The sequence below is a fragment of the Anser anser genome (genome assembly GCF_964211835.1).
Source record: "Anser anser genome assembly, chromosome: 6".
Classification (NCBI taxonomy): Eukaryota; Metazoa; Chordata; class Aves; order Anseriformes; family Anatidae; genus Anser; species Anser anser.
In genome coordinates this window covers 6,889,374-6,915,311 of record NC_139726.1, presented here as the reverse complement: position 1 = coordinate 6,915,311, position 25,938 = coordinate 6,889,374, and the positions used below count along the sequence as shown (strand labels likewise).

Genomic DNA, 25,938 nt, shown 5'->3' with positions numbered 1-25,938 from the left:
GTGAAAATTTGACATGTGAGCCTCATTTGTCTCTTCCAATTTGTACATGACAATGAAAATCCTTATACACTAGCATGCTCTGTGCAGCATAAATACACTGTTTCCTAGGAAAGAAGCAAATCCTGGGACAAATCTCTGTTTTCTCTAAGCGTTGCGTTGACATATCATGGTCAGCATATTTTAAGCAGATACAATTATCTCCTTTTCCAGTCATGTGAGTTTGATTCTCCCCCTCGTAACATTTGTGCTTTTCTATTCACATCAGTAGCACCAACTTCTAAGGGAGTTCATTTGTGCAGCTAAGTTATATTTTAAGATGAAAGCTATCTTTCTGAGCTAAGTAAAGTTTGGGTAAGACTGCCAGCCATTCTCAACTTGTGCAAACACAGAATGCAAAGAACCCTGTGTACAGGAGACATACTGCTTGTTAGAGGATTACATCTCTGATTGTTTTTCAGTGAATTTCTACATCTGATAAAAGCTTTTGGGTTTGAAAATTTCCATTTTTATTTTTTTTTTTAAATCTCAAGAGTTTTAACGGTTAGCAGATGGAAACGTCAAGGGCTGTAACTAACTAGTGCAATTTTTATTTTTAAATAAATGAGTTAAACCTATGATAATCATGATAATTACAACACATCATATGAAATTATGTTTATGGGAGCTAATCTATCTTAATCACTTGTAACAGAAGGCAGTTTGTTGAGAGGATTGAGTGGGACTTCAAAACAATTGATTTCACCTTCAGCTGTGTAAGGGAGAAAACAACTAAGTTACACATTTCTGGTATAGTTTTCTCCAAGATTGTAAACTAAATTATTATTACTACTATTAAAGCAAATTTATGGATTATAATTTTTTGTCAAGAAGCAGCAAGAGCTAGTGATTACTTAAGGGAAGGGGAGTCTGGTACCAAGGGTCACCTCAGTGGAGGCAGTGCCCTCACTAATCCAGGCACAGCCCCAGAGGGTCTGACCATGGTGTCAAGCCCTGGTAACAGGGTCCATCAACAGCACCAGACAAGGCAAGAGATAAACTGGGTCCAAGGTCCATCCAGGGAGCCCCAACGAGGATGACAGAAGACAGGGTCAAGGACAGGACTGCAAACAAAGTCACAACATGGGCCCAAAGTCCAACCAGGAGATGAGGTCTGGAGGCAAGCTGTAACATCCATGCAACTAGAGCCACGGTGTGGCTCCAAGGTCTGGCCAAAAGGCAGGCCTAGAAGCAAGCACACCTACAAAATAGCCTGGGCAAGGGCTGAAAGCCTAGATGGAATAGAGCCCTTGGGCCCAAGGGCAGGGCTGGGAGTCCCAGGTGAGGCTTATCAGGATCATTAAGGCCTGTGAGTGGCTTAAGGTCTCTGGCAGTTCAGAAAAGATAGTCCTTTCTGTGAAGAGCTTGGTCGGTAAATATGAGAAGTTAAAACAATGTGCATTTCAGTTTCTCAATGTGATTTAGTAGTACAGGTTATCTCTGGCTTTGCAGAGACAAAAATAAGTAATCATTTAGCTAGTGTTTTAAATGTTTTTCATAAATGAAATCACAGTATAAGAGGGGAGTTGAGAGAACTGGAAAGCTGATAGTGATGCTGTAAAATTGTATAGCTATAATATGTGATCGCTACCAAAGCACCGAAAATAAGCATCTGAGTTTGAGACTGCTCTGTAGTATTTTTCTGAGTACTGTGTATTAACCTGTATGTTACTGGGGTTTAAAATGCATTAATGTTTGTGTAAAAGGCGGCAGTGAGAAGACAAAGCAGCAGGACAAAAAAAAGAAATTATTGCTGAGAAGGGCCTTATCTCGAGTCCACACTTGAGAGCTATTGAGGAACAATGGTTGAACCATTGGTTTTCAGAACTTTGTTGTAATCTCTTGCTGAGTTTACAGTATGGTTTTATCTGGGAAGGGCAAACCCCCGCAGTGGCAAAGAGCACCCTCCTTGTGCCTTAGGGGGGCTTGAGGGAGAACAGGGCCTGGAAGCGCCGGGCCTAGCGGGCAATGGAGGGAGACTGGGGTAACGGCCAGGAAGAAACGTGGCAGCTTTTCAGAATCTAATTTCTTTAATGACTGCTTTGAGTTTAGAGTTAAATAATGAGTGTTTTGATTTCTGGGAGCTGTTTGTCAGTATATGTATTTGTCAGTATGCCATGGACTCTAAAGTGGAAATAACCAGGCAGTGCAACAACGGACCTACTGCACGCATCGCTGAGTCCTGTTCAGCTGAATGTGTCGGGCCGAATGATGATATCTATTCAAAATATCAGTTTTCTATTTATTCTAGTTTAGTAAATCAGTGCTGGCTAAAGTTACAATATGGGTAAGAAGGACGAGCAGTAGCATGAATGTGAAGGTAATAACTGCCTTGTGCCTACCAGATCTGCTTCCAAGTAAATCCTTCTGTATAAACTTATTTTTATTCTTGGCTGTTGTGCTCCAAATGTAAATGGTATAGTGCATCCTTCAACATGAATTAGAGCATTTATATGCTTTCTAGTTTTTATATTGCAAACATTAGAGGTGAGAAGTTAACTGCACTTTTTTCTGCCAAATACTTTGTTACCATGCACAGGACCTGTTTGAGCCTAAGTTTGTAATTATTTCCCATATAATTTTCACACCAAACTATATTACTGCATTGCATTTACGTGACCAGGAGTGTCAGGAGCACTCACATAAGGTTTGTGGCCTGTAAAATAAGCTGTTATTGAATGAAATGAGTTAAACTGCACAGGAAACACTGAAGGTACAGATCCACGCTGTAGGTAGGCCATGCAGTCATCATACAGCTGGGCTACATGCTCATTTCTGCCTGTAAATTTGGACAAGATAATGCTACTATTTCATTTGTAAGAAGTGCTGTACAGGCCTGTCTACTGAGAAGCTCTTATGATATATGGTATAGATAAGTCAGTTCAGAAGAGAAACAGATTTTAGCTATGAATTACACTATTGATATTTCCAGAAAATTCAGCTTTGGAGCTCAGCAGGAGAAGGAGTCCTTGTTTTCAAAGTTATTCACTTAGAAACAAGCAGCCAACAAGTTTCTTTGTTGCAGAAGAGTGGAGTATAGGATTTAGGGGCCTCCTGTACAGCTTCACACACATGGTAGAGAATTCTCTTCTACCTGGCTCTAGTACATACGAAGCACTGATATCCCTTCTATCAAGGAGAGATGGATGAGTGTGGCAGAAGGTATTGCAGCTTTGTATTTTTGCAGCCATTGTGGAATCTTTCATTCAGTGTTCTGCTGGTTGCCAGATTCAGTCTTCACCCATTTGCTACCAATTTCAGCAGTTCTTACTGTGCAGGTGTGGCAGGTATGGTGATGAAACCTCCGCAGGCTTTGCCCAAGATTTCCCCTGAATTGAAACTCAGGAAAAGATCTGTTTGCAGACTCCTAGAATGAAGGACAAAGGCAGCAGTGTGCCAGGCAAGTGAATCATAGCATGAGAGGTTGGTTATATTTGGAGGTTTGCTATCCCACTGGAGTGGGAACAGGAGCCTTTGTCAAAGTCTGCCACTCTGATGCACCGGGAGGCCAATGAAATATTTCTTCTGGCTAAAAAAGGACCAAATGTTTGGAATAAAGGAAACAGTAGCCTAGAAGGCGAATTTCCATGGCTTTCAAGCTATACATGAGATGTTTGCAGTTTCTTCTTGTTTACTTAACTGGTATTTCCAAATGTCTCTGTTGATTTCTGGCATTGAAATATGAGTAGGGGCATGACAATAGAAAGTGAAAAGGCACATTCCCCAGTTTTTGGGTACATTATTCCATGAATCTCTTTTGTCGTTGCACATGACCAATTGACCTTTGAAACTGTGTCAGAAATAACTCCACATCTTGATGGATGACACTGACCTTAATAACAATAACAAAAAGAGAGGGAAAAATGCAGTCCCTTTTCTCTGTAATCACCATGGACTGCTGGCTGTCAGGCTCAGACTTTCCTTATTGTTCTTCTCGTTTACAAGCCAGACAGCATTACAATGGTTTTTACTTATTGGCTGGTACAAGAGCTAATGTGAAGATGGGTAGTGTGAGTGCAGCAGCCAGAACTTCGTGGTATTAAGAGAGAGGGAAAAGAACTTAAGAGCCGACCTTAAATACGTGGCAGCAACTTTGCAAACAAGACTCCTATGCTCTGTTGTGGTAAACTGACTATTAAAAAAAATAAATAGAAAAAAAAAAGAGGTGGAATAGTTTTAAATAGTGTTTACACATAGCAGTATTCTCAAATAGAGATATTTTTTGCCTCCAGGTAATACACAATATATGTGTTATCATTGAGTGTGTATTCCATTAAGAAACAGACCTGGATGAGATTCTTGTGGACAGATTGTGGAATGTTTCCTTTGTCTTCCTGACTGAAACTGAATAATAGGATTTACCTGATACAGAGATCAGGCCTTCTTGCTTAAAAGAATAGACAAAGCAAGAATGGGAACAGAAACTTTTTTTTTTTTTATCATTTCAAGGAGAGGGAAAAAAATAAATAGAATTGTCTCAGCTTCTGTAATGCTTCTGTGCTGATATGGCAAGATAAAAACTGCTTACTAGCATTAAAAAAAAAAAATCTTCCGTGCAACTATTGAGTTGAGAATGTATCATTAACTACTTTTTTTAATCAACATTTTTAAATGATGGCAATGTCTGGAGTTAATGAGAGGAGTGCTATATTCGTTTGATAGATCTTTTGTCCCTCCAGGTTTAGGAAGCAGAAAATGTTCCCGTTACACAATTCACTAAACTCGTCTAAAGAAGTGAGCCCAATATGGTGAGCCTTTCCCCTGGCCTTCAACAAAGGCCATTGTGAAGCTATTCGATCGGCTCCTTTTCCAGATTTCATGCCCATTAAAGCATCAATTACCTCTGACATTTCTATCAGCCTTCTATTAAGTTTGCAGTTAGTAAGTTTCCAGAAATTACGAGCAAATTAATCCACACATTAATCAGATTGCAGAGGGAATAATTTTAAAGAGGAGGGAAATGCTCAGTATAATTTATGATAATAGATTTTTAAATTAATTGCTTCCTTTAGTTAATAATTTGTTCTCTTGTGAATACGTACTTGATATTACACTGGAAGCAGTTGTTTTTCTGGCTTGATCAATTAGTTAATGTTTACACAGCACTTTGAAGATGTAAAGCACTATGTAAATGCAGACCTGTTGTAGATCAGTCAGAAGTCTGCCAGGCTCATAGCCCTCTTTGTATATTTAACAACCGTCGAGTTGCTTTTAGCCTTCCCGAGAAAGGTGTTTCTTCTTTCTTTTTCATATTTTTAGAGGGCCTTTGGTTGTGTTGGTGGTTTTTCAGTTGCAGGGCTTCTTTTTTTGTACCAATACTGAATAAGCGTCTTCATTGCACTGAAGAGCCCCAGGAGGAAGATGAGCTAAAGTCCTATTTCTTGCGTGCGATTTTCTTATTATTGCCTCACTTAACAGATTTAAAAGCCCTCTGGACCTGAAATCAATAAGATCGGAAATGGAATAAATTAGTTGTGTTTACTCTGTTTATTTTCCTCCCCGTGTATGACTGAATACCTGTCTCTTAACACGGGGACAGGGATGCAGCTCAGCGAATTTCAGAACTATTTGAGGTTCTTAAATAAGGATTAATCGAATTGAAATAAACAGTGTGTCTTCAAAGGGGCTTGCTTTGGGATGCACAGCAGGGGACGTTCTGCATTGTATGCTGAAGTCAAGTTAGATGTGGAGACACACAATGGGTAAGTGGTTAAGCTTCAGCTGAATTTAGGGACTTGAAATGCTTGGAGCTGGTTGGAGTCGGGCTGTTTGCAGGGGAGCTCTCGGGTACTAATCCCGTCATTCCTAACAAAGAGATGTAGATGTTGAAATGCAATGCTTGTTTTGCTCTCAGTCTTTTTTTTTATTTAACCCTACAAATATGTCAGCCCGTTGCCGAGGTTTTATGTGGCAAAATACCCTGTGCATCACATCCTTATTGTTCTTTCAGGACAAAATGGAAACTAAGCAAAAAACCAGGAAAGTGAGAACAGGCATATTGCAGACACAGACACCTAAGAAATTGTGATTAATACTACTCACCAGTTTTATAACGCTTTTGTCTAGTGGCACTGGCCTGGAACAAACAATAACAAACCAACCATAATGTAACATCCCCTGAGAGCCATTTGGATCATGCAGGAGCTCGAAAGCCGACAGCATGAGCTGGTGAAAACTGTTCTAATTACTTGTTAAGATACACTCTGAAACCTGGCGAAGGAATCTGTGCTGAGTGCCACAAATGGTGCAGCAGTGCCACCACCTGCAAGAAGGAGAGACTCTGAGGGGAGGGGAGAAAGCCGTGAGGATAATTAAAATAAAGGGAAACAAAGGTCTGAGCTTAAAATCTAACCGAAATCCCACTGCAGCCATGCCTAATGAGGCCAGCCCTTGGCCCTTCTCCCAGGAGTAAGTTTGTTTTCATCCCCAGCGCTAAGTCCAAGACGGACAGGTTGTGATATGCACGTGAAACCTGAGCAGCAGAGAAGAGAAACCTTTCCTGCTATGGTTTCCTTCCTTGCCTGTGGAGTGGGACGGTGCAACGTAGGCTGACTTTTTCCCTGAGATCCTCCTGGAGCCTGATGCTCCTGTTGGTCTTCCCACAGGTGGATTCCAGACGTACTGGGATATGGAGGGGTGAGAAGGAACTTCAGGCATTTCACGCTCCCCTGCTAGGTGTTGGCATAGGTGCTTCATTTTCTTCTCTTAGTTGAATGGCTAAATATCTTTACATCAGTTTCATGTGGTGTGATAACTGAGTGACAATGCAAGATGGTAAGAAGTATGCTTACCAAGGAAATAAGTTTGCTGAGGATAGTGATGAAGCAACCACGCCTTGAATTCCTTATCGATTAAAAAAGGTACTTTTCTGGTGTAAGGATTCATAGTCTGTGGCGTACCTGACAGGTCATCTTCACAGCCTTACGTACATCAGGGCCAAAGGGAAAGAACTGTGCTGCTTTCTGATGGCAGCCTCTCCCTCCATGGTGTACCAGGGACTGTTACTGCTTTATGTTAAATGTCCAAAGTTTGAACATTCATATAGGAAAAGCCCAAGCTTATTAAGGAAATCTTGAATGCTATGGTTATGTATAATAAGGACTAATGCCACAGAAAGAAGGCAAAAGCTGTCTGTGTAAAATTGTCAATTTAAAGGCTTAGAGGAGTTGGGGATTTCATCCTTAGATGATTTGAAAGGCCTAAATATTGCAGATCCTGAAGACAAAGCAAGTCAGAAATATGTGGTGTAAATAAATCTACCAAATTTTTAACCAGAAATCATTTGAATTTTCTATGTGTGATGCAAAAATGATTTTGCATTCAGCCTTTCAGGCTCTATTGCCACTGTTGCTCCTCCGCAATACTGATGTCTGAGCTGGAATTGTAGACTCCAAGCAATAGAGGATGTGTCTTCATTAGGAGCATTGTGTTCAATTTAATATCAGCTAGGTGGATTCAAGTTATTTGCTAACTTTTTGTTGGTTATACAGCATTCAAGCAAACCTACTCAAGCACAATGCACTAATGTTATCAAAAGCAACTTTCTGATGATCTGCTGGTTGCAGTCAGTGCTATCTCAATTATTTCAGGTTTCCACTGTCATTGGCAAACAGTTTTCTAATAAACACTGTCTCTAAAAAAGTAAAGAAAAGAAAAAAGTTTCCCAGCTGGGAAACAGGTTGCTGGGGTGTTTACTGGCAGCGTGAATGATGAAAAAGCTGAACAGGTACACACCAGAGAGCTAAGATTTGCTGGGAGCCTGTAAAAGCAAATCAGAAAAAAAGAGCCCCACTCTTTTCTGCGGAGAGGTGAGTGTAAGAGGGAGCTTTCCTGTTTGTTTTTTCCCAAACAAGGAGGAAGCCCTGAGCTTTATTTTCCTATATCTTGTTTAGCCACCTTGATTAGCGTCTATATTCAGGCTCCTTAATGGATAGTGTATTATATAGGTTGTTTGAGGTTAAGTAACAATGGGGAACATGGCTAGCACAGTTTCCCATGTCTCTAAATATAAACACAATAAGAATCCTGTTAAGACAATGAAGCAAGATAGAAACAGGCTTGCTGCTCTAGCGCGTAGGCTCTTTTTCTTGTTTTCTGGCCATTATGTAAACTGACATTCTGTTTTTCCCATTTGAGAGCAGACCTCTGCCTTATCATCATCACAGCAGATGTGCCCAGAGAATGTTTACCAATAAGGAAAGAGGCATTGCCGTTGTCTGGGTTGTTATTTCCTACAACAAAGAATAGAGGAGTTGGGATGAAGGAGGAGGACGGAAGGCAGCCGGTGTCAAAACGCTACGGGGACAGTGTTAGCGGGGACCCTGATGTGCATGCAGCGTGCAGCAGAGCCGTCACACAGCTACCAGCTTCATTCAGAAGTGTGGGTCTGCGGAAGAAGTGTTAACTGCCACCAAAATCTGTGTGCACGCACCCATGCCCACAAGCACAAGGTTGCTGTGTCTTTTTGAAGGCATCTGTGCAAGCTCCAACCCCCAACTGAAGTTACATCAGATCAAACCCTCCCATGCAAATGTGCACCACCTGTGTGAAGTGCATTTCAAACCACGCATGCCACATCTACTAGGCCAGCTTCATTTTATTCTGTGCTATATTAGTAATATAACCTTGATACAAAATTCATGTATCTGCAAGGCCAGCAGGTATTTTGCATAGATAGGAGAAAAGTTCTTCTAGAAAACTGAATTTCTCTGGAAAAATAGAAAATGACTGCTCGGGAGCAAAATCAAATTCAGGTATGAACAAAGCAAAATATAACAACTAGTCAGGAAGAATATTTGTACAGTGATGGTAAAATTCCAAGTGTTAATTATTCATTAATATCTGTGAGTTCAATGAAGACAAAATAGTTATGAGACAGTGCAGCACCAGACCTGAACTTTTCCCCATGTTCAGGTAAAAGATTTCCTTTTGCCCAAAGCGGCTGTGACTGCTAAACAACAACTTCTAAGAGCCATGAAGTATTCAGGCTGGGGTTTTTAGGTTGCATTTGTCTAAAAAAAAAAAAAAAGTAAGATAAATATATTTTGGTATTTACTTGTATATTACTTACGTAAGTGAATTCCATTAACCACCAGACATCCCTTCTAAGCAGACATAGCCTTAAGCTGTCACTTGACTTGTAGCTCTATCGTTTCCCCATCTGCAAAGTAGGAATGATGGTTTTCCCTAATGAAGTGTTATGAGAAGGCTTTAACTCATATTGATGAAGATCTTAGCATGGACAGTTAAAAAGTGGAAGGAGTTGAGAGCTGGTTTTGCAAGGATTACAAAAAATGGGTGCCTTCATGCTGCTTGTTTTGCAGTGAATCAAAAGGTTCTTTAAATTTTTGCAGTGGGAATAATAGGCACAGAGTTCAGGTCTCACTTATCTGGCTAAAAGGAATAAAAGCCAGAGGAAAAAAGTGAAATACTGACCCTGTTAACAAGTAAATATAAAGTGTCAGGACTTGGTGTCATTCTGATTTCTCCAAGCTATAGATGTTAAAAACCCAGTAGTGCCTGCATCGGAGTGAAAATGCACCAGGTTCTGTGTTCAATAAAAACAGCTTCATTCTCCCTGCTGTAGCTGATGAAGACGTGCTCAGCTGTAGACTGGTGCAGGTACAACCAAAAGCAGAATTTGTGTTTTTCCGGCTGTTTGAAAAGCTTCAGCCCCCAAGACAAAGTGTCACCATCTGTGAGTGAAGGTCTCGGCAGCTGTATTCAGGACGGTCATTCAACTTGCATTAATATAACTTCACCCTCTGTGTTCATCCCTTTGTGACACTTTGGAGATGCCATAGATATGGAAAGCAAGGGCACAAGGTTAGTTCTTCTGCGCTGGAGTCAACACACATAATATATTTTGACCTCCTGGGATTTTGTGGAGTGGTTCATTAGTGCAGTGGAACTTATTTGAGGCTCTAAGCTTTTTCTTCCAGGTGTTTGTCTCCCTAATTATCTTTTTTTCCTGCTTTTATCAGAAATACTTATTACTAGAAAGCTGTAGGGTTAATAAGCCTGGAATTTTTGAAGTAGTCTTTTGTATAATTGTTATGGCCCATTTTATAGGCACTGCAACATCATAGTCCCGTAGTGAAAAAAAATCAATATTTCTCCATCATACTTTAAAGACTAATTCCCTGGAGTAATCTCTATTCTCTACTAGTTTATTCTAAATAAAATTGATTTTTTTTTTTCTGGGAGATTAAAACATGCCTTGAAGATTGTCAGTGGTTTTGTTGTGTAGGCCTTTATTAATAGGCTCCCTGCAGCTTAATTCTGTTTATATAAGTTGAAAACAATAAAAAGAGTTGACAGTTTTGTCAGTCGTGTTTGCTCAAAAAATATTAAAAAGTAAAATAATAAAAAAAAGGAAACGCAGACACCTCCTCCCCCTGATGTAGCAAACGACATTGCTGTAAACAGACTTCAACGAAGTGTTTAGGAAGATCTGACTCATTAGAGTGGGCTGTTGGGTTTATCTATGAATTGTTAAATCATGCAGAAAGTGAGCCATAGGTCTTGGTGTGCGCTTTGTTAGCCAGGAGATGATTGTTTATCACGATCAACAATAACTGACGTAGGAGTCTGTTCACAGAGATATATCCTACTGTGCTCTTTGTCGGTGAACGTAGCGGTAGCGAGGTTTCGCTGTGGTGTGACAGGCTCAGACATCAGACAAGTGCAAGGATGTACTGTAAGTGGCTTGTGGGCAGAAGCTTCCTGTATAGAGATACTGAAACTGGTACGTTTACTTTGGAGGGAAAAAAAAAAAAAAAGTGTATTCTTCCTTTAATAAGCTGCATTTTTCATTGATAGAACTTGCCTCGTGGATGTGCCTGCCAACAGGTAGCAGCTGCCTTTGAAGGTTAAGGTAAACCTTGCGTTATCGCTTAACAAAATGCAGTGTTTAAATAGTTGCCAACAGTGGAAATTTACAGTTCCCAGTCAGATTGCCTTAAAAGACAGAGGAGCTGAGATCTAGGTGCTAATGCCGATACATTAGTTTTAACCATGGTTATCTTCCAGGAACTGAGAAACCACTTTGCAAGTGATCAGAGAACCTTCTCAGGATTGTATGAGTCAGCCTCCCTCTTAATTTGCTTTATTTTAGGAACTGAATGAACTATGGATCTCTCCCATGGCAAAGTGTCAAAAGGCTTTATTATTATTAAAGCAGGATGAAAGCAAAATTTTTGTTGAAGATGATTTCACAGATATGATTTGAGCTTGCCTAAATTTCCTTCAGTTCAGTTGTGATGCGGGACAGGCTACCACGGCTGAGTTCTGCCCCCAAGTTGTCACCAAAAATGTCACATCAAGCGATTCCAACATGACATGATTAATTGGCTTGCATTCACTTCAAACACCATCCAGTTTTACTCTAGATATATCCTGTACATTTGCTTTTCAGTGAATGGGTTCAAAATTTGGAATTTGTACTTAAATCTCTTTCAGCAAAGTGTTCTCTTTAGCACAGATAAGAATAATGAACTACTTCTTCATGAAACAAAAGCATATTATACCTTTCCTGTCTGTTCACTTAAGTTCTTGAGCAGGAAAAAGTCTGGGCATGTGCTCAGCATTGAACCCATGTGTATTCCTACTAGTTTGAGGTTATATTGCTCTTATAAATTTCATCAAATAATGCCCTGAAACTTATGTTGGCCTTTAAATTGTGAATCAGAGACATCAAAGACCGATAAAATGGTAGAGTAGCCCAAATAATGACAGAAGTACCTTGGAGGATTCCATCCCAAATTTAAATTTGAACTCTGGAAAAATTGTATCTAAACTCTCTGATGTGGTCCCACCCTTTGCCCCTAAGCATTTTTATGTTTTATTTAGGAAAGAATTTCTGACAGAATAGAAACACAATGAAAGATCAGATTCACTAAAGAAGAAAGATAATACCATATTTTATGTGTGTTTTTTGTCCAAAATGTTGTAAAATATGGATTAACTAGAACCCAAATGTCTTGAACCTCAGGAACCACCTTAGTGTTCACCAGAACAAATTCAGGACCTAGACAAACTTGTGGGAAGAGTAGTAGACGTAACAGCAGATATTGCTTAGAAGCAATACTTCAGAGGTTTTGCTCTGTTGAATAAAATTGTTGGAATACAACTTTTGAAGTACCACCGATTCATTTGTAAAAACGTTGTGTTCAATTTCACTGTGACACGTTTTCATATTTTTTCTATAAAAGATCATGAAAGCAATCCATAATTCATGTAGGCAAAAGATTATTTAGAATACTTCTTAGAGGAACGTGTTACAAATTGATGTATCAGGAGTGGGTAACTTAGTTAATTCTTTGTCACAGAAATGAACAGTATTGAAACCAGTTATTGGCTGGCCTGCAGACCGGTGTGACAGCTTGTGGATGCGAACCAGGCAAGAAATCCAAAGCAAAATTATAGGGTGGAAAGTACAAAAGTAGAGGAAGAAAATGAGCTAAAGAAAAGTGTTTCAGGACAGCCCTGAGGTCCCTGTGTTGGGAACAGATGGAAGAAGTGAGCTGTCCTATCTTCCCTTGGTCAAAATTTAAAAAGTTTTGAACTTTAGTTATCTCTTGTGCTTTCAGCTTGATATGGGAATTATCTTCAAAGTAGTTATCTGAAGTTTTCTATCTGGAGACAAAAAAAAACAACTTTAAAGGAATACTAAATACAACTGAAAGCAGTAGAAATCTACTAACTGTTGAATAAAAAAATTTCCTTTTATCTATAAATAGGTTATTGATTCTGATACAGCAACATCACAGTGTGGGTGGAAGAAGAGCTCCGGAAGAATTGATCATCTCAGAGAGGAAAAAAGAATTATTTTTACCCCCGGGAATGATATTTAATTTTGTCTGGGCTTTTTATTTGACAGTATTTCTGTTCAGTTAATTATAATTTCAGAAACATGCTGTTATAAATTATTTGCAATATATGTTCTTCAGATTTCATTTGTCACCCTCTGAAAATGTATTGAACTAATAATGAATGGGCACTCCGATCCCATAAGTAGAAATAGCTGGAGTCAGAAATATTTAGCTTCCAATCCATATTTTGGAGAATTTGTTGAGTTCCTTGGAGAGTTCTGATCTAGCTACTATGTACAATGCCACAGATATTCTTCCAGTGACACTGGAGATCATTATAAGCAGCAAGATTAATTTGTGAGAGAAAGAGGAGAAAGCTGATGCTGAGGCCTGATGCTTCAGGGAAAACAAAACAAAAAGAGGTGATCAGTTAGAGACTTTTTCTTATGATAGCTGTAGTCTCTAGTGTCCTGTAGTGTGATTGCTGTCATTTAAGAAGCATGCATCATGTTGGAATAAAAAGTAGAATAAAAACATTCTTGCTATTTCACTGTATCTTTTGTTGAAATGCTGAATTTCAAGAATTCAAGTTTCAAATTGTGTGAAATTAAAATTTCAACAATTTATTTGTTTATTTATTGAGAAATACTCTGCTGCTTAGCTGTTAAAGAAGAAACTGAATCCATCTGCTGGTCTTCTAAGAAAGATAATCTTTTGTGTAGCTAGAAATATTGGGAATAAATGTAATGGTGGTGGATATTTCCAGTCGAGATGGAGATACCATTTTTTACTATAAAAGTTCAGAAAACAAGCTGCAAGAACTAGATTACATTGGGGGGGAGGAAGTGGTGGGGAGCTTATGTCCAGTATATTCTGTGAAAACAAGCTGATGTTCCTTATGTATTGGGTTAAATGAAGCGTAACATCAATGAAGTTAGCAACTAAAGTAAAAATTGCTTGCAATAGGAGAAAATCAAAGTAGAAATTTTAAGCAAAAATAGATGGAAGAAACATTAAGATCCTTTGTAAAATTATACAACTTATTTGTGACATATTTTTCTGAAATATAATCAGTGTTGTTTGAGTCTGGCCTTCTTTTCAGGAAAATGAGTTCTAGCAATAGGGACAGAAAGTGGAAACCAGTGATGGTTTGAGTCAGTTGTGAACCTCCTCATTAAGTTAAATAATACCATCCTCAAAACTCATCCAATAGCAACATCTCAGTTCAACAATTTCTTTTCAGTCCATTTCATTGTCATCTCCCTTTTACCTAGTTTCTTAATCACCTTGTAGCATCCATATATTCATATTACTAATTTTCTACATAGCATTGTTTGAAGACTGTTGCTGAAGTCCACGCGCTGTCCATAGATTTTAAAAGTAGATCAGAGTGAATGTGGTAAAAGCAGATAATTACTAGCGCTAAGGAATCTCTTGTATACCTATGATATAGGATACTGAAAGCCTTTGGGAAAGGCTGAACTCCTTCAATATCTGTTGGCATCAGCCTGCAGGAGACAACCAGCAGTATATATATAGCATAATTAAATTCTAGGGCTGTGTTGATTCTTAAGATTATTGCCAGGGAGCTTTTCCAGCTGCTGAGAAAAGGTTGAGAGAGTGCTTAAATTAGAGTATATTTGATATATACGTGCTTCTTAGGTTTCGTGGAAGGTTAGTTGGGTCATGTTATTATTCTACAGAACGTGTTTTGAAATGATACATCTATGAGACAACTAAATTAAAAAAAGTACTTGCTATGCCCTATTTTTAGTATAAACGGGATAAAAATAATTCAAGTTACTGGTGAATGAATTTCATCTTTTCAGACCTTTGTAAAGCAATAGAATAATAATCACGGGCCTCGTTCTGTTAGTTGTTATTCCATTGTTTTCAGTCTTGTAGTGTTGTTCATACACTGAGGTGTCGTGCTTACAGATGGATAATCATTTTCAAATAAATGCTTCAGGCAAATGGTTGACGGAGTGCTGCCATCTCTTGGTTATGCAAATTATATGTTGCAAGATATTCAGCACTTTTCTTAGATGGGAATGCCTGCCCTAAATGTCTGTTTGTTATGTGAAAGCTGACGCTCAGCTCTAATACTCGACATGTTTGCAGACATTTTGCATTTAATTTGTCCAGCAGTGTTATTAGTGAAATTTGAGAGACATTGAGGTTGTCCTTCCTATTTAAGACGGCCAGGTTGGATGCTGTTGAGAAAGTGGTTTAGCAGTGGCAAAAGCATTAAAATGCCAAGTGTGTGGTCCCCTGTTCTGTAGCTGGCAGTGACAAGGAGAGGCCACGCAAACATATTGTAGCCCAGCAAATACAGTGCTGCTCTTGTGTGGTAGCAGGCCACAGGCTTTGGGCTAAGGTAATGACTGTAGCCTCAGGACTTGCTGAGCCATGCTTGGCCTGGCGTTTGCTTTAGTTTGTTACTGCTGTAACAGCATTCTCTAGCAAGCAGGTGTCTGTTAGGTGTTTCAGCTTTTGCTTAGCTTTGTACAATTGAGTGCTAATGTTTACAGTTACACAAATGTCTGTAACTAATAGATGGTAATGACAAGTAGTCTTTAGTGTAGCGTGAATGATCTAAGAGCCTACAATAAAACACAGCAGAGAGAAGTACAGGCAGGGATGGTTGCAGAGGCCTTGGGAGGGTGGGCGTGGGATGATACCAGAGGCCCCAGGGCTATGGGCAGTGACTGGTCATCACATGAATACAACTTAACACTCACTTGAAATGTTGAAGCAGGGCTCCAAAATGCCAACAATAACAAGAATTCGGTCAGCATCTCAGGCACTTTTGTCCCTGTGGTGCTGCTGGTTGCTCCAAACGCTCAGGAGCCTCAACCCGCTCCAGGCATTTCAACGTGCAGCTGCTCACCTACTGGCAACTGTTGGCTTCTCCTAGCCCCACTCCACCTCGTAAAGCTACAAAGCTCTTCTTGATGGTACGTTTGTCAGAGGGTTTCTTGTGAGAGCCATACAGTAGATAAACATAACGCTATGTGCTGATTAAACGATACACCCTGAGTTTTAACAGCCTCAATCCAAAGGAAGAAAGCTTTGCATCTCCTTTTTATGCCAGTTCTTTATATGTTGCATTATGAATTCTCCTGCTGGTTGTTATCTTCTTATAATGCAGCCTGAAATTGGCCATTTATCTGTGCACTAAATGTCCAGAAAATTCCAGTAATTAGTAGCACTATTTCTACAGTTGGTGATAGGCATCTTTAAATTCTACAGTTAGGTATTTCCTCATCTGTACATCTTCACATACCATAGATACACCACGTAGATTTTTGTTAGTCCTGTGATAATTTACAGGCATCCTGCTTGGCGACCTATTATCTGTCTGCTTATCAGCCACACTGTTGAGTTTTCCATTGTTTCAGTTGTATTCAGATCTAATAGTTAGATTTTATGTCTTTCAGGCCTCTGTAGCCTTTCAGCGGTTGCCTGAGAAATGTTCCCATCTGAGCTCCACCTACAACTTTAATTTGTCATGTGCAAGGCTTTCAGAGGTGATCTCTTTTGGAACAGTTTTAGTTCTGAGAAGGTGTGAAATGTCAATTTCATTACCGTGGCTATGTGCAAATACGCAGTATTTACATGAATACTTGTTACTTCTAGATAATAAACATGACTGTCATTCTGGTTTAAAAATGAATGGTAGCGAGTGTAACTCCAACACTATTCGGGGAATATGGTGTCCCTAATTAGCGGAGTAAGGAAATGGCATGGCTGCTGTATCCTAGAGACAAGATACATACATGGGCCTAGTCAGAAGAAACAAAGAAAAATACTTTCTTAATTAAGCCCTAGTTTATTTTTTGTGGTTCATCTTTCTTTACTCAACTGTTTATAGAAGGTGACAGCAGTGGCAGGAGAGGAAATAATTAAATGAGATTTTTGTTAATCCTTGTGCTCTGTCTGAAAGGCTGCTGCAGCCTACAAAACACCCTGGCAATTTGCATACTCTGCTCTCTTTCAGCATTTGCAGATCTCCCTTGTTACTCCTTCAGAGATAAATAGTCTCACTAATTGGTTGATTCAGTTTCTGATAACATCATCCTTACTAAATTCCTTGTAAAGTGGGTGAGAATGAATTAAAGACTGCAAAACTCTTCTGATTTTCTTGTTTTCTGTGAGGGAGGATCCAATATTCGTGGAAGGTCTTAAAACATTTTCATGACACTTAAAATTCAAAATGACTCAGGTGCTCTTGAAACAACTGCCTAAGGACACGTTTTGTAAAACTTGGAAAAAATGGTGGTTTGTTCTTACCAGAACTATAGGCTGTACGTGACAGGTGGAGTAGGTCTACATGAAAATCCGTTTCCTTTTTGTCCACTTTAGCAACATTGCAGGAGAACAAGATACAAAACCAAAAAAACAGTCTCCAGCAGTTTGAAGAATGCGAAAGGGTGGAAGGGGCTTCAAAATTTGCACTGTTATGAGAAAGGTCAGGATACCGTTCCTCCATTGATGCTCTTCTGTATAACCACTTGGGATACTGCATCTGAAACGGGGTTAGAAAAGGCGTTATCTTCATCTCTTACCATGACAGCAAGCCTGAAATTGCCGTGTGACGTCCTGCAGACTGGGTTCCCTTCCAAAATGAGAAGCTCCTCCTGCTTTGCCAGCTGCTACGGACAGTGAAACCCTGCACTGTGTATCAGAATCATGGTTCTTTCTTTTGGAGCACTGTTTATGTCAGGGAAGCATTTTGGAGGCAGGATGGCCATGCCCACATAATGTTAGTGTTTTGAGACACCAACTAAAACACTGGATCAGAAATGAGATTCCCTTCTGCAAGTACTAATAGATGATGTGGGATATCAGATGGGTTGTGAAGTTGAACCAGAAAGGTTGGTGGAAATCAGGGAACAAAATTTTCTGTCTAAGGCCTTATTTTGTACTCATTGAAGTTCCAGAATTTTATGTTAATTTTGATGGGTATCTTATAGTGCCTTTGGACAACAATACCTGCGATGCTGATAACATGACCTCTCAGGGAGGTGTTTTTACCTAGTCCCACCCTGCCAAGTGAGCTATAGTTTTCATGCCTACTCTGCTGTCTTAACTGCAATTAATGTTTTTTTGAATAGAATATTACTTTCTTCTCACACTTCTCATCATGCAGCTTGGAAAATGCCTTACCTTAAAAACAGGCTTACAAGTTTAATTGGGGATGCTAAAAATTATTCTTGTTTTCACTTCAGAAATAAAACACTTTGCTTGTGATTCTTCTTTTTGCTGGTCACGAATCCTTTTTTGTCAGTCATGGGCCTTTAAAGAACACCACATATGAATAGGTAAGGGATATAAATTATGATTAGAAGGACAAAAGTAATTTCTTGGACATGACAGCAGCAGTGTGTGTGTTCAGAGCCTTGCTGGTGGGTAAGGATATGCCCCTTTCTCTCAGACCTGAAGTTTTGGAGGGCTACAGTGAGAGAACGAATGACCCAACTTTCCTTCAAAAAGGTAGTTGTCCACTGCAAAGACTGCAGTTTATTGGGAAATGGCTATTTTTTTTTTTTTTTTTTGTATTTGTGCTAGTAATGAACCCTGTCAGTACTCATCCACACAGGTAACTTTAAGTGCAACTGTCTTTGATCGATTATACTGCAAGGAGTCTGCTTGTAATTCTCTGTTTGTTCCAGCTCACATACTAGACCATCTCTTGGTCACCTTATTATTCTGATTTTTGGGGGAATATTTAATAGATAATCTCATTTTTAGAAATGATTTTATTTCCAGTCTTTTATGATTAATTTAATCAATATTTATACTTTATTCAAATAAAAATGATAATTTTTCTTTTACACAATTGACCTTGTATCAGATATTAATCCTTTCCCTGCTATAAAACTCCGGTATGTTTTCATTCACCTCTTCCTTTACTGATCTAGGCAGTGGCAGCAAGTTTTACAAGCTTTTGTTTTATTTCCCACTCCTCTTAGATACTCATACACAAATTTATTTCAAACAATTGGCTATGAACTATCTATGTTATTCTGATCCATGTGTCACTGAAGTTATACCAACAATATTTACTGCACTGAAAAGCTTTAACAGCATCCAGCAGAGCATCAGCTTGCCTGGTAATAATTCCCAAAGAGAAATGGATTACATTTTTCATAGCTTAAGAAAAAAGTTTAATATTGATGGAAAAATTCATACACAGGTTTTTTTAAAACACATTGAGTAAAAGAAAAGAAATATGTTCATGGGTCAGTTTTAAGAATGTTTGTAAATAATATGAATAGTACTGGTTAGTTTATTTTTTATTTTTATCATATGGAAACATTTAAGCCTCAACATCTTTTGGTTACATTTTGTGTATTACAGAGATTGTTGTGTTACAAGTTCTCAGTGCTTTATAACACAATCAATCAACTTATCAAGCTGTTACAGAGGAACAAACTATAGCATAAAATTAAAGTACTGTAGAGACAGTGCTTACATCTTTGCTGTATGTGCGCTACATCTTCAGGTTCAGGAAGTAAGCTGAAAGGCACTGTTTTTACACTACATTTAAGAAAACAGCATTACTGACAAAGCAGTGTGCTGTATTTACTCTATCACAGTTCTCTGCAAGTTTGTTCTCATGAAATACATTGAGTCTTTGGTTGTGGATCACATGGCTTGAAACATGGTAGTGTGGCTGGTAGGCATTTGTGAAGGAAGGCTGCTATCTCCTACCCTTTTCAACACAGGTTGCATAAAACAAGTAACAGTAATCAGGGAGCACCATCTGAAGTCTTCTTTCTAATTTCCCAAAGAATGTAAGTACATTTTTGCACAAGAAAGAAGAAAATAAAACCCTGAACTAAATAGTGAAATATGACACACAGCATAGAACTTTGCTAAGGAGAAAATGTGAAAGAATATGTTTATGATGAGTCTTAGAGCAGACAAACTGCTTGTGACAGGTCACCCAGATTTGTGGAATGATCTTTTGCTGAACCGAGAAACCAACGTTGGCATGATATTCTCTGTTTTTCCTTATGACACTTACACCATAGGGAGATGAAAATATACACCAAGTTCTAGAGTGAAGGCTGCAACACCCTACTTATGAAAAAAAAAAAAAAGCTCTTACAACTCTTTATGCCTGAATAATAATTCAAGCAGAATGGGTACACAAGTCCTGCTGCAACTTAACACCCACTTGAAATGTTAAAGCTCCTTTTCTACAATGCTGAAAATAATGAGAATTTAATCAGAATCTCCTGATAGTATGGTACACAACTGTAAAGCCACAAATGAAATACATTTGCTAACACATTCTTGAGAAGAAAATCTGCTGGATACCTTGCAGGTACCCATTTTTTTCTTTAGCTGTGAAGAGAAGGCACAAGTATTTCAGAGAGCAACGAAAATATGCCTTCACAATGAAGTGGCTTGCATGCCCATTTAATTTGAGAAGCTTGCAGAATAGAGTTATGATGAAATTATAAGTACTGTACATTTAAGTATAATTTAACTAAAAAACAATTCGCCTTGTGCAGCTCATTCAGAGACAATAGCAAAGTGACTAGTGGACCTTCAAGTGAAAAATGAATAGCAACCAGTCAGGAGGAGTTTGTGTATTCGCAGAAACTAGTGGTATTCATTGGACTATTTCATATGATTAGGAGGTTAACTCATGACTTATTATAAAAAGTAAAAAAGGTGAAACACTATCAAGAAAAATTCATTTGGCAGCAGGTAGTTTGTTGCCTATGGGTCTTTAAAAGTGTCTGGATAGGGGACACAGTCTCACCAGAGGGTGTATGTTCTCTGTGTGGTAGAATTTAGGAATTTCAATTTAAGCTGCAAAGCTAACAACTTAATTCGCCTATCGTGGGGTGAATAGGCCATGCGTGGGTTTTCAACTATAATTACTACACAAAGATTTTGTGTAGGAACTTTATATAAAGATATAATGCCTATTGATAAAGTGATTCATAACAATGTAAGCAAGTAGACTGAAAACATAATTAGGCCACTTATGTGATGATGACATTCTGTATTTGCTGTAGCTTTAAGCTTCCCTGATTGAGAAAGAAAAATGGCTGTTAGCAGCACCATATAATCCAGAACCTCCTGAGCTGTGCTCTGCTCTGCTATGTGACCCACTGCTGGCCCATGAAGTATATCAAACTGTCACATAACAAGAGCACCAACTTAACGCTGGACTTGGTTAAAGCTGACTTCACCCAAACGTATCACAGCTTGCCATGACACCAATCTGTAACTTCCATCTTGATCCAAGTGTAATAGCAGAGTCCATGCAGCTGATCCCACAAAACACTGCCACTTTTGTACTCCTTGCTCAGGATGTGGGAGCAGAGGCTGATGCAATGAGCATATGCAGTCAGAAAGGAAAAACCTGGGATTGTGGTCCTGGTTTGGAGAGAGGGGGCACTTGGGGATGGGGCATCAGGTCAGGATCCTGACTTGGGAGAACTGAGATTGTGCTCATGCTTGTGCTGGTGGTTCTGGGATGGAAATGCATGTCTTTATACATGTCTGACCATACACCCCACGCATAATAAGCCTCATGTTTCTGAGAAGCAAGAAATATGATGCAGATATGGTGAAAATCTGCTGAATTGCAAAGTCTTTATTAAAACTCTTTATAAACTCAATTCTTCATAAACTTCATTTACTTTAACTGGAAAATTTTAAGTAATTGGGCAAATTAAGGGAAAAAATCCAAACACACTATGATTTTTTTAGTTGAAAAATGCTTTTGTTCACATTTTTAACTTGCTGATATATGTTTTGATATATGACACTTCTAATGGATCACTGATGGATAATCTTGTACTACTGCTGATTTACCTGACTGCAAGCCAGGTGTGACAAGGTAAGGCAAAAGTCATTCAAATCTCTTTCAGCTGGCAGAATGAAGAAAATTCATGCATATCCCTACTGTTCAGACCTTGAGAACTATTAATTGCCTGAAGTGTAAGCTTAGGAACAGAGCAGAACACTTAATCTTCTAACAGGTCTAAATCTTATTTACCATTCAGTTACAAGCTTTTTAATAAAAAAAGAGGAGGCTTTAATCTTCCAGTTCTCAACCCCTAACCAGATTCCTGGTTAGGTTAAATCTGATCTAATAACCTAATTGTTAAACAGCTTATGATTCCTGTCAGACTCTAGTAGTTGTGCGTTGTATATAGCGTGTATATAGCATTTGCAGCTTGGTTTATGGTGCTGGGTACAGGTGACCTGCACAAGAATCTCCTTGATGTAGTAGCCATATTCACACACATTGTTTCTGGGAGATGCTTTTTAAGCACTAGACAGCTATGTGCATTACTGAGTAAGCTGGGGGAATTGTTTCCTAGTTAAACTACGAAATTGAGTAAGGTACTTCCTTATAGGCCAACAGTTTCCTTCACAAACTAGTTCGTCCTGCCCACTTTGCACAGCAAGTGTACTTATTAAATACTGCTGTTAGGAAGACCTGGCATGGCACTGGATAGTTTTCTGTACCAAAGCATGAAATGAGACAGCCAGGGTGCAACTATCAGTGATGTTCGGAGCTCACGGGAGTTCAAACAACCTCCAGTGTATTCATACGAAACATCTCTGCCTGAAGATCAGTAGAGGCCAGGCTTTTCCAGAGAGTGCAAGCTAATTGTGTAATGCTTTGGAGCTCCTCTAGCCATCCTGATTTTTCACGTTGCTGTGCTGGAGAAGAACCCCGGAGCTCCCACAGGTTGCTCTGGGTTTGGGTGAGGGCAGGGACAGTCCTGTCCCATCCGTGACCGCCGGTCGGTGGCCCAGGGACAGCCTTTGTGCTGGGTGGATTGCCCCCGAGCTGGATGTGAGGTGACCTTGCTGTGGTCGGCCCTGCGTCTGAGGGGCGTTCAAAACCAAGCCGGGGCAGTCTGGTCCTCTGTGACGTATGATAACAATGCTTTGCTTTCCTCTCTAAACACTGCTCGTTGCAGTTGAAATGCACAGTAACCACCCTCTTTGAAAATAAACGCGGAGCGTTTTCCTGCTTATCTCGGTGTGATAACTAAAGCAAGCAATTTTATTTTTATTTTTTTAAAATATTTTTATATTCGTCGTGCAGAAGCCGAGAACGACCGCTGCTTCCAACCCGAGGGCCCAGGCGAGGCCCCTGAGGCAGCGCCGAGGCGTTGGGCGGGCGCCGCCAGGGGGCAGCCTGCGCCCCGCTGACACACCGAGGGCGGCCCGGCCCGGCCTGGCCCGCTTGGGCCCGGGCTGTCCTGGCCTGTCGTTTCTGTGCCCAGAACGGGGGCGAGGCGCTGTAAAGGGCTGTGAGGAAAACCAGGTGTAATGCTAGAGCTGAAAGAAAACGAGTAAAAGGAAAGCTAGCTGCTGCCTCCTGTTTGACCTCGTGTATTAACACCAGATTACACAGAAATGTCAAAGCAAAAAACCCCGTAAAAGTCTCTAAAAGCACTAAGTGCTGCCTTTGAACTGTTATCCCGTGTCTGTGTGACTATAATTTTATACAGCTGAGAGACACTTTCACTAAATAAGCAGAGGGAGGTAAATAAAACCAGAGGAGCAAGAACTATTCTAAGAAAAAATTACCACCTAGTAATAAGGAGAGCACTTATTTGCAGTGGGGTGTTCTGGCCAGAACCAGCTTTCCGGGTGCCGTTCTCCTACTTCTGGGCTTTGCTTCCCACCGGCAATGCCACCGCCACCTGCGGGATTCCTCTGGTGGGGAGGATGCTGGCGTGGCCACCTCCTGTGCAGCTCCTGCTGTAGGACAGAGAGGCGAGGGGAGGTAAATCTTGCTTTATGCATAAAAACAGCAGCTGATCAAGCCATCCATCTGTGAGTTGCTTTAGGAGAAAAGTAATCCTGCGACAAGTTTAGTGAAAACGGCAAAAGAAGTTGGTTTCGTTGCAATTTAGGAAAGTGTCAAAGGATGACCTGCTATGAAAATGCTTTATGATATCCCTTAGGTGTGTTTTGTCTGATCTTTAGTGTATTGAGTAACACTTCGTAGAGGATACAGCTTTAAAAGCAGCTAGAAAACATCCATGCTGTTGTGGTTTCTGTAACTGGAAGGCTAAAATCCTATACAGGATTCACAGATATACTATTCAGCAGGGATAGAGCAGCCTTAATATCTTTTGTGAAAATTTAGATCCAGATTAGAGTTAGGATATTTGGGGGTGAGTGTAAAGGCTGTGACTTAACGTGAATGAATATGGTATCCTCACAAGATTTTGGTCCTCAGAGTTACACGTCTTGGGACACGAGGGGGTCCAGGCAAAGGACGTGCTTCTATTTATACTGGAAAACCACCTTTCCCATTTGGGATCCAACCTAGAACTTAAATCCGAGAGATGAATTTGGATGCAACACCTCTTAATTTCCCAGTATTTTATGTGGAAGACTTTTTTTTTTTTTTCTGTTGCCTATCACTAACTTCTATACATCACTATATTAACTATGAGTACGTAAGTGAAGTTTGCAGTAGGTACTTACGTTGCAAGTAAATGACTTGTAAGTGTTGCATGGAGTTTAAATATTAGGATTGAATCATAAGATGTTCAACAAACAAGAAGGTAAATTTAAAAATGTTGAGTATCAAAATAATTCAGTATCACCACTTGTGTGGGGTGCTGATAAGACAAACAGCATTTTCCTGTGTTCATGACTATAGGGACTCAGCAAAGAAATGGCACTTCTCTGATAGTGTAGAAGCCAACCCAAAAGCCAGATGGAAAGGCAGGGAGGAGGTCTGTAAACTGCTAGATGACAAAGCTGTCTTGTCGCAATCATCACCGTAATCTTTTCTAAAAATGTAAGACTGTTCATGGCTAAATACCATCAAAAGCTATATGGTCTCAAACAGGGATTCTTGGCAGTGCTCAGCGGTAGCATTTCAGCTACTGTAGTTGCTAGCTGCACCCTTAGAAGTCAGTGTGATGCTGAGAGCTGAATTCATGGAAGGTCGAGGTAGCACTGGAAAATCATTCTAATCATCAAATCTGGATGTAATTAAAAATTGCATGATTAATCTTGGATAAGGGTATAGCTATATAATTTACACTACTAGTAGGTCTTTTTATAAAAAGAACAAGGAGGTTCTGTCTTCCAGACTACAGAGCAAGGATTTTTTCTGGTAATCTCTTTCATCTCTGATGGCACTTTTGGCTGATTCTGACTGGTTTTGCCTATCCAGTTTGATTTTTTTTTTCCAGTTCTCACAGGGATTAATGTTTTCTGTAAAAGAGAATAGAGATTTACCAGATATTTGATGGTTGAGTTTAGATGGAAGATACAGACAGCTATTGCTTAGATTGGTGAAGGAGTCTTCCAAAGAAGCCTTTAAAAATAACATGTTCTGGACAGGGAGTTCCTATAGGCAAAATGGGAGAATGTCATACTTATGCAGGTTCCTTTGGTGATATATATATATATTTTTTTTTCATGGGGAAAAGAAAATGTAGAGGTTATGATAATTTTTTTTTTTTGTTATAGGCCTTTGTGCAAGTGGGAAGACTGTCCTGACAAGTGAGTTTTATGGGAAGTGAACAAAACATGCCTCAAGTAACAAATGGTACCTTGTCCACTTGCTTTTGTAGGCATGTGGCTGTTGAGTCAGAAAGCTATCTTGCCTCCTGAAGAAAAGCAAGCCTTACCCATCACCTCGCGAATCTGTAAGTAGATCACTTATCCTAACTCTATTACACCTACTCTAACTGCTCCATAACAAGCAGTTAAATTTTTGGGGCAAGTGCTCTGATGGTGGTAGGTCAGCAATGTTCTTTCTGTGTTCACCCTGACAGGCTGGTACTGCTGAGCTTGTCACCTAATGGGATGCAGCACTCTACGCAGCACCATTCCCTCCCATCTGTGGTATTTCCATTTTGTGATTGTCAGTCTCTCCAGTGGGCTGGGGAAAAAAAACCACAGCTCCTTTCCTCTCAGGCTCCCTCTTGGTGGGTTGGAGGGCTGAGTATTCCCTTTGTAGCCATAAAATATGCTCGGATTGGGAGTAGGAGGATATTACAGAGAAATCAAGCAGCATCTGCTTTTGCTTCCGTTTAGTGCTAGTGTTGGTAGAATAACCTCATTTGCT

The 25,938-nt window shown here is 39.7% G+C and overlaps 1 protein-coding gene across 2 annotated transcripts in view; it reads left to right on the top strand.

The window, feature by feature from the left end:
* THSD7B (thrombospondin type 1 domain containing 7B) overlaps positions 1-25,938 on the top strand; it is a 454,300-nt gene that overhangs the window by 30,387 nt on the left and 397,975 nt on the right. The window contains exons 3-4 of one of the 2 annotated variants that reach the window (XM_083841254.1): positions 10,858-10,912; positions 25,442-25,516. The gene's annotated coding sequence lies outside the window, so the exon portion shown is untranslated. The remainder of the gene's footprint in view (positions 1-10,857; positions 10,913-25,441; positions 25,517-25,938) is intronic. The other variant, XM_083841253.1, reaches the window with a different exon arrangement.